We start from the raw sequence: 16,012 nt of genomic DNA, 5'->3' as shown, positions 1-16,012 counted from the left end.
TGCTGGGCTGCAGGCTGTGAGGTAGGAGACATGCCAGCTACCCTGTTTGCCACCCCTAAGGGCCTCCCCACATCTCTCCTTTGCAGCCTGGGCCTCATGGAACACTAGATAAGATAAAGGTCATTGTGACGAAGTAGCTGAAGTTGTGCTTATTAAGGAAACACTACTGCCCAGCTTCTACTCAATATAAATAAGCACAAGGTGAAAAATGGTATAATATTTTTATTGCACAGTCCAGGAAAGCAGCATGCAAGTGTAATATCAGGCAACTGCAGTTCGATGAGATGGATGACAGGTATGCAGAGTAAGCCACTTCTAGGTCCAAGTTGTTATTGTGATAGAATTGGTAGGGTCCCATAATCTGCTCCTGGAAGGAGAAGGCAGGCTGAAGAAAAAGGAAGATGGATTGAGACAAATTAGGAGTTGACTGGTGAGTTTTAGGCTTTCTTTTATAAAGGTGCGCTAAATCCACGCTTGCGCTAACTGTTAACACATCCATAGGATAACATGCACACGTTAATCTTTAGCACACGCTAATGCCACCTAATCGGTGCTGCGTAAACGTGCGGTAAATATTAATGCGTGCATGTTATCCTATGCATGCGTTAGTAGTTAGCGCATGCGTGGATTTAGCGCTCATTTTTAAAAGCCTTCTGAAGGAAAAACAAGTGTGAAACATTTTTGTATTGTGAAAATGTAGATAATTCATCACAAGGGCAAAAAAAAGGTTGCAGTTCATCATTCTCACCTATTCTTTCTGTTTTAGTATTTGAGCTTTGGCCAGGTGCAAGCTGTTGTGCTGAACCTAGTTTGAACAGACCTGCTCTGGCCTCTGGGAAACACAAGGGGAGTCATTAGCCACTCTGGGAACCTGAAATCAGGAGAAAAGGGGGAATATGATAAGACATCTGTGGCAAAAATAACAAACACAAGTCTTGGGAGAATATGTCACACCACAGTCTCAGAATAACAGCTAGAATGAACAGAAGCAAAAAAACAAACAAACCCCAAAACAACCACTGGTCCTTTTTTTATAATAACGATACCTAACAATTATGACTCTAAAAAGATTTACTTTTAGTTCTACAAAGAAAAGCACTGCTTCCATCTTCCCAACATCATAGGTTCCACATATTCATGTAACTTGCATATCCATTTTGCTGGCACCAAAGTTTCAAACAGCATGGTTTTTTATCAGCCAACACTCCTAGAACCTATTTTTATCATCATTAATTCTCAGACCTGCTAATGACCCTGTGGAATGGAGAGAGTTGTGGCAGATATCAGGGGGAGAAAAAGTTAATGGAGAATCATCATAAGCAATAACACAGAATGGGAGTCCCAAAGAAGAAATCAGTTCTGGTTCATGTACCTTCCTTCAATACCTGTCCAAGCCCTCTGAAGTTTTAAGTAAACTGTTATACCTGTTGCCCTGTGCGGATATTGCATAGAAGGAAATCCATTCCTACCATAATGGCTTGTAGCAGAGAGTAGATGAATGTATCTGATGTACCAGTGCCTACAAACTGCAAACTGCTGATGAAAAACAGCAAAGTCCAGCACTTATGAGAGCTGTTAGGATGCTGTTAAAATGAGTGAAGATGAGGGTGGGATTTGAACTGGGGAACTTCAGAAGATTGACAAGGTGCATTAACCTGGTGAGCCACAAATGGCATCTTTCTATCAGACTAGAAGTTTCCTCCCATGGCAGCTTAGGATGTCCTAGCCATGGGAAGGAGAAAATAAGTTTGCCTGGAAAGGGAAATGTGCTGATAAAAACGGCAAAGTCCACCATCTAGACCAGGGTGTCAAAGTCCCTCCTCAAGGGCCACGATCCAGTCGGATTTTCAGGATTTCCCCAATGAATATGCATGAGATCTATTTGCATGCACTGCTTTCATTGTATGCTAATAGATCTCATGCATATTCATTGGGGAAATCCTGAAAACTCAACTGGATTGCGGCCTCGAGGAGGGACTTTGACACCCCTGATCTAGACCCTCTTATGACAGCTAATAGGAAGCTGTTAGGAAGTTGTTAAAATTAGAGAAGGTGGGATTTGAATTGGTGATCTTGAGAAGATGGACAAGATGCAACAAAGTACATTAACTTGGTGAGTCACAAATGCTTTCTTTGTGATGACTATGATATGATAGCTAATCAGATAATACATAGGTAGGTCAGTCAACTGTGATATGACAGGGCAGTGAGCTCCACCTGAGTAGAAGCTGATATAGCTCAATGTGTTAAAATCCTATGCTGCTCATACAGAGGTTGTGAGTTCAACTTTTAATTGTGGCACCTTGATGAGGTCAGCTTTCTGAAGCTGCACAGCTCCATTTTGCAATGAGGGAAAATGCATGTTAAGGTCTGTATCTGATTTTTGTCTTTTTAAGCACTGAGAAATGAAATACTGTGTGCAATAATGATATCTTTTTCATGTTCTTTCTTTGCTCTCAAGAAAGAGCTGATTGCAGCACCGTTTGTTGAGAAAAAAGGGGGTTATTTTTTTAAGCAGGAAAGACAAAGGTGGTGTACTGAGTAAATCATATTACTGTTTGGGCAGAAAAGTACTATGTTGGGGGGGGGGCGTGGTCTAGCTAGGCATGTGAATGGACGTGTTTGGGTGAGCTCCCGCGGGTCTACTATCATTTTTACAGTAAAATCTGTTTTTGCGTTCTTTGCTTGGTTTTTTCCATGCATGTATTGCTGCTTCAGGGATGGCTTTATCTAAAACACAGCATATAGAGACTGTTTTTGCAGCCTTACAGACTGTTAAGCATTCGAAACCAGACCCACTTTCTCCGGCGAAATCGCACTCTTCTAAAGAGACATCGGGTGCCAGCTGACCCTGACGATGTTGGGGGAATTTGCTGATATTAAGGAAATGCTCCTGGACAATCGGCAAGCTTTGCAAGAGCTGCAGGCTGAAATTCAATCACAAACGGAACAGATGCAGATGCTCTGCCAGAAAATGGAATCTCTAGATGCTCGCACCACGAGGTTGGAAACTAAGGCTGCCCTTACTGATTCGCACGTGAAACTGATTTCCCATCTTCAGATGGAGGTAGAGGACTTGGCAAATCGTAGTCGCAGGAATAACTTGAGAATTTGGGAGATTCCAGAGTCTGCGGAGGCTGATGACCTGATCAGGTTCTGTGTTAAATTTATACCTGAACTCCTTAATCTCTGTTTTGATCAGCCGATGGAGATCGAAAGGGCCCAGCGGGTCGCGTCGAATCACCTCCACAATTCTAAATATCTGCGGCCTATGGTCTTAAAGCTTCTGCGATACCAACAAGTCTTGGCTGTTTTGAAGAAGGCCAAAGAAAAGGCACCTTTGAAATGGCAGGAGCATACCATCTTGATTCTACCTGATTTGGCTAAATCTACTGCATTTCGACATAAACAATTCTTGTTGATGAGACCGGAACTCAAACGTCTGAAGGCCCAATATGGGCTTTTAAGTTTATTAGGATTTTATATACTGCCTATCAAGGTTATCTAAGCGGTTTTACAATCAGGTACTCAAGCATTTTCTATCCAGCCCGTATGCAGGTCACTTTGAATAATGTCACCAAGAATTTTGATTATCCTGCAGATTTACAGGAATATCTTCAGCAGCAGGGCCTTTCCGATATGAAAATGCAGGTCTCGACTCCACCATGACTGTTTGGACGCTTTTGTGAATTTCTTCCCTGCCTTCTACTGAAGATTTTCTTACCTATGCTGGTATTTTTTTTTTTTTCTCCTTTCTGGACTTAGTGATTTTTGGCTGTTGATTGGCTTTTGTTATGTGAGTTGTTTGTTTGTTTTTTTTCTCTTTCTTATGGGATATTATGACACAAATGCTGTATAATATTTTCTTTCCTTGTCTATGCTTTTTGATATCTTTAGTTGACACTTTTGTGTTTAGGCTTCTGTGGGGATTTCCCAGATCCCTGATCTTGTCGGCTTTACTTCCCTCACAAGTTCTCTGTTTTGGGGTTTGCTGGCTGTTGTTTGCAAGCCCGCTTGTTTGTGGTACCTGGACTTTTTCCTTTGCTTCTTTTTATTTTCTGGATATTCATTTTAGTGCTGTTTTTATTTTTTTTATTCCTTCTCTTTTCCGCTGGTGTATTTTTGTAAATCTCTGTGAGTTTACTTATTCTATTTCCTATGTCAGTTGCTAAAGATTTTCACTGTGTTTCTCTTAATGTAAATGGTCTCAACAATGTGATCAAGCGTAAGAAAATTCTCAGTTATTTAAAATCGTTTCATCCTACTCTAGCTATGATTCAAGAAACTCATTTAAGTGCTTCTGAATCTGTTAAATTGCAGAGGGATTGGGTTGGTCAATGTCTTTATGCCCCTGCTGTAGGGAAGCGTGGTGGAGTTGCTATATTAATTTATAAAAATGCTTCACTTACTGTTCTCCACCACAAAGCCGATCCTCAGAGTCGATGGGTAGTAGCCCAAATTTCCTATCAGGGTCACAGGCTTAATTTGGTTTCCCTATATGCTCCTAATAAAGAAGATCCACAATTCTTTAAAGACTTGTTTCTTTAACCTGAATTAGTTAGTGATATCCCCTTGTTAATTGGTGGAGACTTTAATATGCATATTGATCCTTATCTGGATAAGTCTAATACCGGGAAGTTTTATAACTCTGTCACTAGAGATACTTTGGTTTCTCTTATGAGTGATTTGGGGATAGTTGATCCTTGGCGCCTTCTCAATCCAACTGGCAGGGATTACACCTGTTTTTCGGCAGCTCATGCCTCTTATTCTCGGATTTTTTTTTTGTTGTTGTTGTCTAAAGTTTTAGTTTCCAAGTTGTTTTCTACTAAGATCCATCCAATTTTGGTTTCTGATCATGCTGCTGTTAGTTTAATCTTGCATACTGATTTGTCCTTACAACGTTCTTCCCAATGGCGGTTTAATTCCTCCTTGCTGTTGGATCCTTATTTTGTTACTGCGGTTTAACAATTTTTGGAGGATTATTATTCTTATAAGTACATAAGTACATAAGTAGTCGCCTCCGCCGGGGCAGACCAGAGGTCCATCCAGCCCAGCGGTCCGCTCACGCGGCGGCCCATCAGGCATATTGCCTGGTCAGCGGTCCCTGACTAATTTTATTGCCTACCTCTACAGTTATCTCTAAACCTTCCACTGCTCTTATCTGTACCCCTCAATCCCTTTGTCTTCCAGGAACCTATCCAGGTCTTCCTTGAAACCCTGTACTGTGCTATTTCCTATCACGGCCTCCGGAAGGGTGTTCCATGTGTCCACCACCCTCTGTGTGAAAAAGTACTTCCTTGCGTTTGTTTTAAACCTGTCCCCCTTCAATTTCATCGAGTGACCCCTTGTTCTTGTGGTTTCTTTCAAATTGAAAAATCTGTCTTTGTCAACCTTTTCGATGCCCCTCAGGATCTTGAAGGTCTCTATCATATCTCCTCTGAGTCTCCGCTTTTCCAGGGAGAACAACCCCAGCTTCTTCAGTCTGTCAGTGTATGTAAGGTTTTCCATACCCTTAATCAGTTTAGTTGCTCTTCTCTGGACTCCCTCAAGCATTGCCATGTCCTTTTTGAGGTACGGTGACCAGTACTGTACACAGTATTCCAGATGCGGGCGCACCATAGCCTTGTAACACTGTGCATGATACCTCTGTACAAATTCAGTGAGATGCCATGAAGGCTGCACTTTGTGGCTTTATTATACATTATGTTGCTAAAAAGAATAAATTAGATTTGGCTATCAGATCCCAATTGGAAACTCGTCTTAAAGTCCTTGAACTGCAACATGCAGCCTCTCAGGCTCCTGAATTGTATACTGAGATCTTAAAACTTCAATATTCTTATTAAATGTTCTGAAGCATCTGCGGCCTTTGTGTTTAAGACCTCTGCTAAATATTATGCTGAAGGGAATAGATCTGGGCGACTTTTGGCCTCTTTTCTTAAATCCAAACAACAAAAGCAACATATTACAGGAATTAAATCGTCATCGGGTGACCTGTTATCGGATCCGTCTCTTATTTCTGATTGCTTTGTTAGATTTTATGAACAATTGTATTCTACAGACCATTCAGGTTCTACTCTGCATATTGAGGACTTTCTTTAGTCTCTTCTGCACTCGACATTATCTCCTAAACAACAGAAGCTCTTGATTTCTCCTATCTCTTATGCTGAAGTGGAAGATGCTCTTTTTCATATGCCACTTAGAAAATCTCTGGGTGGAGATGATTTTTCTGTTGAGTTTTTTTTGTAAATTTTCTCTTTTTTATTCCTAAATTTTTACATCTTTTCCAAGCTCTTTTGGAGTCTCCGCAGTCTCCTTCCACATTTAAGGAAGCTTTAGTAATAGTTGTTCCAAAGCCAGATTGTGATCCCATGGAGGTGAAAAATTATCGTCCTATTTCCCTAGTCAATATAGAGGCAAAGTTATATGTGAAAATTCTTGCCTCTAGACTTGTTCAAGTCTTAGATAGCCTTATCCAGCTGGATCGGACCGGTTATATTCCATCTCGTTTCTCTGCATCTAATACCCGTACTCTTTTCCATGCTATTTTGATGGCCAAGCATTCCGCTACTTCGGAAAATTGCAAGCCATGGAATTGAGGGTGAAATACTCACATGGATTAAAAACTGGCTGGAGCATAGGTACGACGAGCGAGGTGATTAAATTTGCGGATGATACGAAGTTATTCAGAGTAGTAAAGATGCAGGGGGATTGCGAAGATCTGCAACGTGACATAATCAAGCTCGAGGAATGGGCATCAACATGGCAGATGAGGTTCAACGTGGATAAGTGTAAAGTGCTGCATGTCGGTAACAAAAATCTCATGCACGAATACAGGATGTCTGGGGCGGTACTTGGAGAGACCTCCCAGGAAAGGGACTTGGGAGTTCTGATCGACAAGTTGATGAAGCCGTCCATACAATGTGCGGCGGCAGCAAAAAGGATAAACAGAATGCTAGGAATGATAAAGAAGGGGATCACGAACAGATCAGAGAAGGTTATCATGCTGCTGTACCGGGCCATGGTATGCCCTCACCTGGAGTACTGCGTCCAGCACTGGTCGCCGTACATGAAGAAGGACACGGTACTACTCGAAAGGGTCCAGAGAAGAGCGACTAAGATGGTTAAGGGGCTGGAGGAGCTGCCGTACAGTGAAAGATTAGAGAAACTGGGCCTCTTCTCCCTCGAATAGAGGAGATTGAGAGGGGACATGATCAAAACATTCAAGGTAATGAAGGGGATAGACTTAGTAGATAAGGACAGGTTGTTCACCCTCTCCAAGGTAGGGAGAACAAGAGGGCACTCTCTAAAGTTGAAAGGGGATAGATTCCGTACAAACGTAAGGAAGTTCTTCTTCACCCAGAGAGTTGTAGAAAGCTGGAATGCTCTTCCAGAGGCTGTTATAGGGGAAAACACCCTCCAAGGATTCAAGACAAAGTTAGACAAGTTTCTGCTGAACAAGAACGTGCGCTGGTAAGGCTAGTCTCAGTTAGGGTGCTGGTCTTAGACTAGAGGGCCGCCGCGTGAGCGGACTGCTGGGCATAATGGACCACTGGTCTGACTCAGCAGTGGCAATTCTTATGTTCTTATGTGTCTATGTGGTGGAATTTAGTTTGTCTAACACACAAATTTGACTTACACAGTTCTTTATATACTTTTCGTTTACATAAAGTTGCCTGTACATGGTCTTCTTTCCAACAATATGTATTTTTATGAACCCTCTTCTTGATTTTTCTTATTTTCTATTGTGTTTCTGATTTTTATTGTATGCACAATGTTTTTGCTCATGGTTTTTTTTTCCAGCCATTTTTTTTCTGATCCAGGTACTGCGCTGCTATTATAGTTTATCATGATTGTTCTGTTATTTGTTTGTTTGTTTTTTTCCTAAAGAAATTTCTTTAATAAAGAATATTTGAACTAAAAAAAAAAAAAGAAAAATACTATGTTTTCCCTGTAATATGTTTATATTGATGTGCCCTATTGATATGGTGGCTTATTAAATCTATTAGGAGGGAGAAAGAAGAAAAAAAAACCCATAATCAAACTCACTATAGAAAATATTATTGCGGAAGCAGAAAGCACTCCTAATTTGCGTCTATAGGAAGTCGCTAGCTACAAAAGCTAAAACTCCATTGAAAAGAAGCAAAAACTACACTTAGACCAGCTTTTCCTTCGCCTACATTTTCCATGATGTTTAGACGCGGTCTGCCACCTAACTAGCGTCTATGTGGTGCCTAACTCTAACCATGCCGACGTTTCGCCCACGTCTACAAACTTGGTCGCGACTTTTCCCAAAACTCGAGTATATCTCACGTCTTAATTCTAAGAACGCCTAACTCCATCTATGTCCCAATTAACGCTTGTTAAGACCCTTAAATCGCTCAGTAACCACTTAAATTGGATGTCTAAAGCAGCGGTTCCCAACCCTGTCCTGGAGGACCACCAGGCCAATCGGGTTTTCAGGATCGCCCTAATGAATATGCATGGAGCAGATTTGCATATCTGTCACTTCCATTAAATGCAAATCTCTCTCATGCATATTCATTAGGGCTAGCCTGAAAACCCGATTGGCCTAGTGGTCCTCCAGGACAGGGTTGGGAACCACTGGTCTAAAGCATGCCTAAAGTTAGGCGCACTTTACAAAATCCAGACACATATACTTCTCTTCTGGACTATACCTCTTTTGGCTTGATACATCCCCACAATCTATTAGGAAACATGCATCAAACTGTATTACCTGTGGATTGTTAGTCTTTTACTGTAATAGTAAACTGTACCTGTTCAGAAGGTTCAGTGTTTTTTCCCTCTATGCCTCCATACTGAAGCCGCAATACTTGGCTCGGCTTCCCTCTAGCATGTAAAACCACAGAATCAACTTTACTATTTTCAATACTGAACCTAACATTTTCCCCTGGTTTCCCACACAACCTCTCAGTGTTAAACCAGTAGAATATAGATATTCCCTCAATCTTACTGACATAAATAATAACCAATCCCTTTTTCTTGAGTCCCAAATGCTCATGAGAGCTGTCAGTAAGAAACAGTGTCCAACAAATGTCCAAAACAAATTTCAAAGTTCAATGCAAAAGGATATTTTTATCTTGTTGGATTACTTCTTTGTGATCACTGGTCTCCTGATGGAAATGTGCAGAAGATCCTCTTCCAACTGCTGTACACACCACTGGGCAGGCACTTCCATGGGTCTCTTGACTCTGGTGTAATGTGTCCACCCTTTTTCTCATGTACTCACAGCAGCTTCTGTAGTACGTAGTATTTGGAATGATCCTTCCCACTCTGGCTGTAACTTTGACTCTTTTCAGGATCTGATGTAAATCCAATCACCTGCCTATAAACTGTGGACCACAAATTCCAAAAGGTGGTGTCTGAGCCACAAGTCCTTTCACCCTGAGAGAATGCAAAGAACAAGACAGTTGCCAGTATGTACTTATTGAGAAACTGGTCACCCATCTCTAATGTGGGAAGACCTACTCTCCCCAAGTATGGCAGCTCAAATAACATTTCATAAGGAGACATCCCTATGTCTTTTTGTGGAGTTGATCTGATTCTTAACAGTGCCAAAGGCAAACATTTTGTCCAAGGTAACATAGTCTCTAATATCAATTTAGCCAAATGCCTCTATAGTCTGATTAATCGTTCCACTTTACCAGATGCGGGTAGGTGCCATGGGGTATGAAAGTCCCACATAATACCCAGCCCAGCCATAATATCTTGTAACTAGTCTTTAAGCCCGTTACATTAACGGGTGCTAGAACATATGTGTGTGTGTGTGTGTGTGTCTGTCTTTCTTTCTCTCTCTCTCCTTAGCCGCTTTCTTTCTTTCTGCCTTTCTTTTTCCTTGGTTGTCCATCACCGCCCCTTGCCTGCTCCCCCTGTCCATTTTCTTTTCCTTTTACCTCCACTGTGTCCACCACCACCCCTTCACTGCTCTCCTTATGCAGCAGCAGCCCTTCTCCCTTTGTTTTACCTCCCCCCTGTCCAGCAGCACCTCTTTCCTTCTCCCCCTGTCCAACATTAGTCCTCCGTTCCTTTTTCTTCACCTCCCCTGTCCATCAGCATCTCTTTCCTTCTCCCCCTGTCCAGCAGTAGGCATCCCTTCCTTTTTTATCCTCCCTCCTCCTTCTTATCCCTATGATACTCTTACCTTGCTCTGCCCCTGATCAGAGGTTCCCGACAGCCGCCCAGTTGCACCCATTGGAAAAGTTCCCACTGCCACATCCCGCACCCCTCCTGACGCGGCTCCCGCTGTCCTTTCTGTCTGTCTCTGTCCCTGGCCCCCTTTGCCTGTCTGTCTTTCTGTGTATCTCCCTGACCCTGTGTCTTTCTTCTTTTCTTTCTGTCTCCCTTCCTCCCTCTGTCTGTCTGTCCAAAGCAGCATTCCATCCCCCTCCATTTCCCTCCCCCCACACCAGTTCCCTGTGCACCTGCCCCTGTGTCTTTCTTATTTTCTTTGTGTTTCCCTTCCTCTCTCTGTCTGTCTGTCCAAAGCAGCATTCCATCCCCCTCCATTTCCCTCCCCCCACACCAGTTCCCTGTGCACCTGCCCCTGTGTCTTTCTTATTTTCTTTGTGTTTCCCTTCCTCTCTCTGTCTGTCTGTCCAAAGCAGCATTCCATCCCCCTCCATTTCCCTCCCCCCACACCAGTTCCCTGTGCACCTGCCCCTGAGTCTTTCTTATTTTCTTTGTGTTTCCCTTCCTCTCTCTGTCTGTCTGTCCAAAGCAGCATTCCCTTCCCCTCCATTTCCCTCCCCCCCCACCAGTTCCCTGTGCAGCAGCATTAGCGTTTCCTCTACCCCCCCCCTTTCCCTTCCCGTGGTCCGGACTACAAAGGTGGTGATTCCAGCAGCGCTTGCATCAGTCTCCACACGCTGCTTCGGGCCCTTCTACTGCCCTGATTTACTCTGACACGTCCCTGATGACATCATCAGAGACGCGGCAGAGCAAATCAGGGCAGTAGAAGGGCCCGAAGCAGCGTGTGAAGACTGATGCACACGCTGCTGGAATCGCCATTCGGGCCCGCGGGAAGAGAAGGGGGTGGGCGACAAAGGAGGAACGGATTTTGGCGGTGGCAGGAGGAACGGAGATCGTCGTCTGGCTGCGGTCCGGCTTGTGGAGACGATAGGCTGGTGACATATTAGCGCGCATGCGAACTCCTTCGGCCACAGACCTACAGCGCACAGAACACGCAAATAGGAGTGCGCATGCAGGGCTAACTCTTTATTATATTAGATACCTGGGATGTAAAATGTGTTCACTGATCAGAATCTACACTTTCCATAATACCATATCATGGAATGATTTGTTCCAAGACCACCTTAGCTACTCCTGCTGCTATGGTTTTAGTCATAGAATAGGCCTCCACCCATCCAGTCAAATTATCTACTAAGACTAACAAATACTTGAGCCTTACCACTGGAGGTAGCTCTATGAAATCTACCTGAATGCTCTGGAAAGGCCGCAATCCTGGTTGCCTGCCTCGCAAAGGTTGTTTTTGCAACACCTTTTTGTTTATCTTGTTGCAAGTTACATAGCAGTCACAAATCTGTTTTGCCACTATGTAAATTTCTGGGCATCCATATACTCTAAGACAGGGATGCCCACACTTTTTGGGCTTGCGAGCTACTTTTAAAATGACCAAGTCAAAATGATCTACCAACAATAAAATTTTAAAAAACACAAAGCACTCTGTACGCAGAGAAAATGTTAATTATCATTTATATTCTGAGGTTTTTTTTTCAAAGAGATCAAGGCAGATGACTTTATGCAATGTCACTTCAGTAACAACTATACAAAACTAGACAAAAATACCCCCTCCCTTTTTACTAAACCGCGATAGCGATTTTTAGCGCAGGGAGCTGCGCTGAATGCTCTGCGCTGCTCTGGATGCTCATAGGCGCCCTGTGCTAAAAATTGCTATTGCAATTTAGTAAAAGGGAGCCATAGTGCAAAATAGACAGCAGATATAAATTCTCAAAACAGCCACATTTTGATAACTAAATTGAAAATAAAATCATTTTTCCTACCTTTGTTGTCTGGTCATTATTCAAATCTTGTTGGTCCCAGGCTCTGGTTGTCTTCTGATAACTTGCTTGCCAGGGTCTCCTTCTTTCTCTGTGCTAACCATCCATCTTCTATCTCTGTCCTCCCCTTCCGTTTCCCTTCTCTCCCCTGGATGTCTGGCATCTTTCCTTTTTTTCGTCTTCATCCACAAATCCACCTTTTCTCAACTACTCTTTCATCCAGCATCTCTTCCTCCTTCCCCACCACCCCAGGGTCCACCATCTCTCCCTTTCTTTTCCCAACTACCCTCCTATCCAGTATCTCTATCTCCCCCTCCACACCATTCTTTGTGTCTAACTTCTCTCCCTTTCTGTTCCTTCTCTCCCTAAATCCCATTGTCTACCATCTCTTTCCCACTCCTCTGTTTTTAGACTCATTATTTCTTCCCCCCAAAGACCGGCATATGCACGTCTTTTTGAACCCCCCTTCCCTCCCTCCCTCCCTTCTACACCAGGGCCTTCCTCCGCCGAAGGCCTGTCCCCCCCTGAAGGCCTGCACTGTCCCCTCTGAAGGCCTGCACCCCATCCCTGAAGGCCTGCACTACCCTCCGAAGGTCTGCACCCCACCCTGAAGGCCTGCCTATCCCCCCTAAAGACCTGCAGCCCCCCAAAGGCCTGCACCACCAATCCTGAAGGTCTGTCTCCCCAAAGGACTACCCCCCAGAAGGCCTGCGTGTTCCTCCCTGACCTCCCGCATATCACTTTACCTAATTTTAGCAGGGAGCAGCCTGCAGAGAGGGTCGCCAGTACTTTAGCGATCCTTGCAGGTTGCCATAGGCCTCAGGAGCTGTTGTCCCTCTACCGTAGTCCCATCCCTCCTCTGACATCAGAGGCAGGATCGCGGCAGAGGGAAGACAGTTCCTGAGGCCTATGGTATCCTGCAAGGATCGCTAAAGTACTGGCGATCCTCTCTGCAGGCTGCTCACTGCTAAAATTAGGTAAAGGGATGCGCGGGAGGCCAGAGAGAAAGCCGGACAGCACAGAAGGGAAACTGCATGGCTTCGCAATCGAGTGGGGTTGCCTGAGCGATCGACCGGTTGATCACAATCAGCGTATTGGGCACCACTGTTCTAAAAGCTAAGTCACATAGAGCTTGTATTCCCCAATGACTCCTCTGATGTAACACAGACAATACCTCTCGCATAAGTTGCTTGTTTTAGCATCTGTCTGCCATCAGGCAATAACTATTTCCCCTCATTTGTCTTAATTGCTCCCAGTTCGACTAATTCCTCTTCCTCTTTGTTTGTGAATGAGGGAGCAATCTGGTACCCTAGGGGTCAAGGTACACATGGTCACCTTTTCAGATTCCAGCGCTGCCTCATCTGCTAGTCTATTCTCAATAGCCTCTTGTGTGTGTGCCCTCTGATGTCCACTTACATGCACCACCCCTATTATTTTTTCAGGGAGTAAAAGATTCTCCAACACTTGTTTAATCAATTCTCCATGTACCAGTTCATTCCTCCTTCCATTAATCAACCCTCTCTCCTCCCAAATCCTCCCAAAGGTCTGTACTTCTCCAAATGCATATGTGGAATCAGTATAAATTGTTTCCTCCCTCCCTCCCTTTTAGCAACTGCAAAGCTTCATTGAGAGCATACAAATCACAAGTTTGAGCTGACCAATCATTTGGTAAACACCCCGCTTCAATCACACACTAGCCTGCCCCATTTTCTATTGCATAGCCATTGTGTCTTCCCCCCTGACTACTCTTGAGAAGGTCTACATCATAAGGCGTATGGGGACAGACTTAAAGATCTCAATCTGTATACTTTGGAGGAAAGGCGGGAGAGGTGAGATATGATAGAGATGTTTAAATACCTACATAATGTAAATGTGCATGAGTTGAGTCTCTTTAATTTGAAAGGAAACTCTGCAATGAGAGGGCATAGGATGAAGTTAAGAGGTCATAGGCTCCGGAGTAATCTAAGGAAATACTTTTTTTACAGAAGGGGTGGTATATGCATGGAACAGTCTCCAAGAAGAGGTGGTGGAGACAGAGACTGTTTGAATTCAAGAGGGCCTGGGATAGGCACTTGGGATCTCTCAGAGAGAAAAAGAGATAAATTAAATTTGCAGATGACACTAAACTGTTCAAAGTTGTTAAAACGCATGCGGATTGTGAAAAATTGCAGGCAGACCTTAGGAATTGGAAGACTGGGTGTCCAAATGGTAGATGAAATTTAATGTGGACAAATGCAAATGCACATTGGGAAGAATAACCTGAATCACAGTTACTGGATGCTAGGGTCCACCTTGGGAATTATGGCTCAAGAAAAGGATTTGGGTATCATTGTAGATAATACAATTAAATTTTCTGCCCAATGTGTGGTGGTGGCCAAAAAAGCAAATAGAGACAGAATTAGCAGAGGCAGGCAGATGCAAGAAGAAATGGTCAAGCTTGTGGAAAGATCCCCCCAAGGAGACTTGGCCAGTTCACTATGATAGTAATGTAATGTAATGTAATGTAATTTATTTCTTATATACCGCTACATCCGTTAGGTTCTAAGCGGTTTACAGAAAATATACATTAAGATTAGAAATAAGAAAGGTACTTGAAAAATTCCCTTACTGTCCCGAAGGCTCACAATCTAACTAAAGTACCTGGAGGGTAATAGAGAAGTGAAAAGTAGAGTTAGAGGAAAAATAAAAATAAAATAAACATTTTAACAAGACAGCATTGATCTAAATACTTTGGAAGGTAGAAGAGAGGAGAGAAAGGAATAGAAGCAGAAGGGGGAGCCGTTGAACAGTAGAATTCTGGAGAAATTTAAATGATAGAAATAGAACAAAACAAAGACAAAAGGCAAAACAATAGATAAGATTAAAGATAAATCATAAGCTGGAAAGAAAAATAAAATAAAACTTTGTCTTCAATCCACGGTTTCAGCGTCAGTGATGAAGTGGAGCAAGTAAGTTTAGGAGGAGCGATTGACGTTTCCAGAAAGGGCTTCTTCAGGGAAGAGACTTGGCAGACAGTCCCAGGATGCCTATGTCTCCTCCCCTGCGATGTTCTCCCATCCATGCATTCCCTCCCAGACACACTGCCCGTGCCCCAGCCGCTCCAAGGAGGCTGCCCCAGATGAGGCCCATGGTGAATGCAGGATTCTCTCCTGTGCGGGAAAGCCGCCCGGAGCCGACAGTCGATCTTCTTAGTGGATTGCATGGGGGGAAGAGTTCACACTCTTGGTAGGATCGGGTCTGTGTGCTCTCGGTGGTTGTGGCTGGTCTCGTTGCTGCTTAGGTGTAAAAGCAGTTGATCTCCACTGCTGCTGATATTTAAAAGCAGGCAGATTGATCTCTCCAATGGACTGCAGGGGGAGGAGTTCACACTCCTGGCAGGATCGGGTCTGTGGGCTCTTGGTGGTTGCGGTAGGTCTCGCTGCTGCTTGTATGTAAAAGCAGTTGTTTTTCTACTGCTGCTGATATTTAAAGCAAGTAGATTGATCTCTTAAACGGGATATAGGGGGAGGAGCTCACATGCCTGGTTGGATCGGGGCAAGGGCTCCTATTATAGGCTGCTTAGGTGTAAAAGCAGTTGATCTCCTACTTCTGATAATATTTAAAAGCAAGCATATTGATTTTTCCAACGGAATGCTGGGGGAAGAGCTTACTTGTTTGGCTGTATTAGGGCAAAGGGCTCTCGGTAGTGGTGGCTGGTCCTGTTGCTGCTTAGGTGTAAAAAACAGTTGATCTTCCTAGTGGACTGCAGGGGGAGGTGGAGCTCACACTCTTGGCTGGATCGGGTCTGTGTGCTCTTGGTAGTTGCGGATAGTTCCGCTGCTGCTGAGGTGTAAAAGCAGTTGATTTCCCACTGTTGCTGATATTTAAAAGCAGGTAGATTGATCTCTCCAATGGACTGCAGAGGGAGGAGCTCACATGCCTGGCTGGATCGGGGCAAAGGGCTCTTGGTAGTGGTGGCTGGTCCTGCTGCTGCTTAG

The 16,012-nt window shown here is 43.8% G+C and overlaps 1 long non-coding RNA gene across 1 annotated transcript in view; it reads right to left on the bottom strand.

The window, feature by feature from the left end:
- Positions 1-232: 232 nt before the first annotated feature.
- LOC117366478 overlaps positions 233-16,012 on the bottom strand; it is a 37,884-nt gene continuing 22,104 nt past the window's right edge. Inside the window, exons 3-4 of the long non-coding RNA XR_004540585.1 lie at positions 749-871; positions 233-385 (exon numbers count right to left, since the gene is read on the bottom strand). This is a non-coding gene — a long non-coding RNA (uncharacterized LOC117366478). The remainder of the gene's footprint in view (positions 386-748; positions 872-16,012) is intronic.

This window comes from Geotrypetes seraphini, chromosome 9, assembly GCF_902459505.1.
Source record: "Geotrypetes seraphini chromosome 9, aGeoSer1.1, whole genome shotgun sequence".
NCBI lineage: Eukaryota > Metazoa > Chordata > Amphibia > Gymnophiona > Dermophiidae > Geotrypetes > Geotrypetes seraphini.
This window is presented reverse-complemented; position numbering and strand designations above follow the sequence as displayed.